Below are 3,258 nucleotides of genomic sequence, written 5' to 3' on the forward strand. Positions count from 1 at the left end.
TTGTGAGAAATAAAGTAATTGTTTTCTATTCATTAATATTATATTAATGTGTAACTGTCATATTAGATGTAAGGCCTACATTTTCACTCAGGAATAGATGATTCAGCCTCCCCAAAACCGCAATACCTAAGGGTCTGTGTCCACCTGCTTCCAATAACATTAAAGACAGGGGAACTCTTCTGGTCACAGATATGGGAAAAGGTGGCAATAAAACTGGAATCTTGTTCCCTTAATAACAATGCTAATAAGCATGCCTCAATTATGCTAAATTCTCATGAAACAAGTTCAGTTTTCACCAATAATGTCAGAGAATGAGACATTCAGAATCAAGATGATCAAGTAAAACTCCCTGAATAATACATAAAAGGACTCAAGTTACCTTAGTTTTAAAAACTCTTAAACCAACTGATGATTAACTGCTATATAATATGTGAAAGGCAGGGGTGCCTGGGTGGCTTAGGTGGTTAAGTGTCTAACTCTTGATCTCAGCTCAGCTCAGGTCTTGATCTCGAAGTCATGAGTTCAAGCCCTATGCTGGGATCCACGCTAGATGTGAAGCTTACTTTAAAAAAAATTTTTTTTTTTAAGGGAATGGCAGTAGTTCGAGACCAGAAAACAAAAACATTCATTTATTCAACTAATATTTCTTGAGGACCTCCAAGGTCTCAGACTCTTGTAGGAACAAAATCTATAAAATCTTGTTCAACAAAAAATGCCTACTCTTGAGAACTTAGTTCTCAGTGAGAAGAGGCAAAATAAACAAGATGTTTGCAAACTGTGCTAGAAGATAACAACATATTAGTTGGTAGCAAGCATCTGGAGGAGGCCATATTTAGATAGAATGATCAGGAAAGTCCTCTCCAAAGATGAGGGATTTAAAATAAAGCCTAAACAATGAAGAGGAACAAGCCGTGGAAGGAAGGTAGTGAAGAACATTCATTCTGGCAGAGAGAAAAAAAAGTACAAAGGCTTTGAGGCAGAAATGGGTTTGACCTGTTTGAAGAAGCAAAAAAGAGGCCAGAGGAGCTGAGTGCTCCTGGAATTATTTTGGAGATAGAGCTAATAGGAATTCTGATATAAGTGAAGGAAATAAAAACCAAGGATTAACCCCTAGGTTTTTCTCTTAATCATCTAAATGGAAGTTATTTCCCAATTAAAAAAAAAAAAAAAAACAGGAAAATCACAGGCTTGAAGAAGAAAATCAAGCATATTAAGTTTGGATATATTGAGTTTGAATTGTCTATTAGACCTCCATGTAGGGATTCTGAGTAAAATATATGGGGAGAAGACAGGATTAGAAAGATAAACGTGGAAGGCATTTAAAATAATGGAACAGATGAGTTTACCTAGGGAGAATGTGTATGTGTGGAAGAGGGTCCAGGACTAAGATTCAACAAAGACAACACTTACAGACCGTGAGAAGAAGGATCCAACAGAGAAGAATAAGGAGAGAAGAAAATGTTCCCAAAAGAAGGAAGGTATCAACTGTGTTGATTATTGCTGAAAATGTAAGTGTCCGTTATATTTGTCAACATGGACATCCTGACAAGAGTAGTTTCAGTGAAGTCATCTGTGCAAAAGCCTGACTGGAGTGGTTTCAAAAAAATAAAGGGTAGAAAGGAAGTGTTAAAGCAAGTATAGACAATTCCTCTGTTTTGCTGAGATAGGGAGCAGAGAAAATAAGGAGTGAGAGGAGATGGGAAGAGGGAAAATTGGTTTATTTATTTTTAAGACAGAAGATAACAGAGAATTTTGTATGCTAATGGAAACAATCAAAAAGAGATGGTGACATTAAGCACCTACTATGTTCTTGATGCTAAGAGTACAATAACAAGACAGATATATACCTTGCCCTTAAGAAATCAACAAGTAAACAAACAAGTTATTACATATTGTGATAACTGATTTTAAGCAATCAAACTTTTACTTCAATATAAAATAAATCTGATTGAAATCCTGACCTTGAATTCTATTAGAATGCTATTCTATTAAAAGGAAGTTCCTTTATATAATGCCACACTTCTATGACAAATATTTTTCTTTTCTTTTTATTTTTGAGAGGGAGAGAGAGAGAGAGAGAGAGAGTCAGTGTGAGTGAGTGGGGGAAGGGGCAGGGAGAAAGGGATACACAGAATCCGAAGCAGGCTCCAGGCTCTAAGCTGTCAGCACAGAGCTTGATGCGGCACTTGAACCCACGAACCATGAGATCATGACCTGAGCTGAAGTCGGATGCCTAACCGACTGAGCCACCCATGCTCCTGAACAAATATTTTTCAATACAATAATATGTTTAATGTGTCTCTGGCAGCTATGCTAGAACCTGGAAATGCACTGATGAACAAGATGTGGTTCTTAAACTTGAAGAGCTTATAGTCTGGGGGTGGGGGGGTGAAGAATTTGACAGGTAATTACAGTACGCTGTGACAAATCTTATGATGTGGACAAATACAGGATATCACGGGAATACAAAGAAAGACAGTCTTTTGGGGGAATTAAGGAGAGTTTTCTGAAGGAAGGAATGAATAGGGATTAAAATTAAAATAGAAGCTAAAAAGGATGTGGGCGGGGGACTTGTGCTTCAGGCAGATGGAGCAGCACAGGCAGGGCTGCAGGCAGAAGAAAATATGAAAATTCACTGGCCTATAATGTAATCTAGTGGTAACACTGAACTAGATTAAGAAAATTATGTAAAATTCCGTAAAAATTTAAAAGATCATACTGTATTCAGAATACACTGAAGAGCTATTGGGGGATTTTCAGCAGAAAACATAATCAGATGAGCATTTCAGAAAGCTCCTTCTTGATGCATTGTGGAAAATTAACTAAATGGTAGAAGAATAAAGGTTGAGAATCTAGTGTTAAGGCTATTACACTAAATCAGACAAGGAAATACTGCCATGAAGTCAGAGAATAGCCATAGGAATGGAGGGGAATGGGAAATAGTAAGGACTCTTTAGGTTTCAGGACCAGCAGGACTTTGTGAATGACTGCCTGTGAGAAGATAAGAGAAAGGGACGGATCACGGATGATGGCTAAATTCCTGGCCTAAGTAACTTGGGGGGATGAAGATATCTAATAACATTGAAACAGAAAACAGAAGAGCTGCTTCAAGGGGAAAAATAAGTTCGGGTGGGGGTATGTTGAATATCAGATACCATGAGAACCCATGCAGTAATGACAAGAAAGCATTTGGCTACACTGATCTACAACTCTAGGCAGGTGTTGGCTGAGTTCATCAGTTAAGATATTCTATATGAC

The sequence above is a fragment of the Hyaena hyaena genome, unplaced genomic scaffold (assembly GCF_003009895.1).
Source record: "Hyaena hyaena isolate Hyena2069 unplaced genomic scaffold, ASM300989v1 scaffold_425, whole genome shotgun sequence".
Lineage (NCBI taxonomy): Eukaryota > Metazoa > Chordata > Mammalia > Carnivora > Hyaenidae > Hyaena > Hyaena hyaena.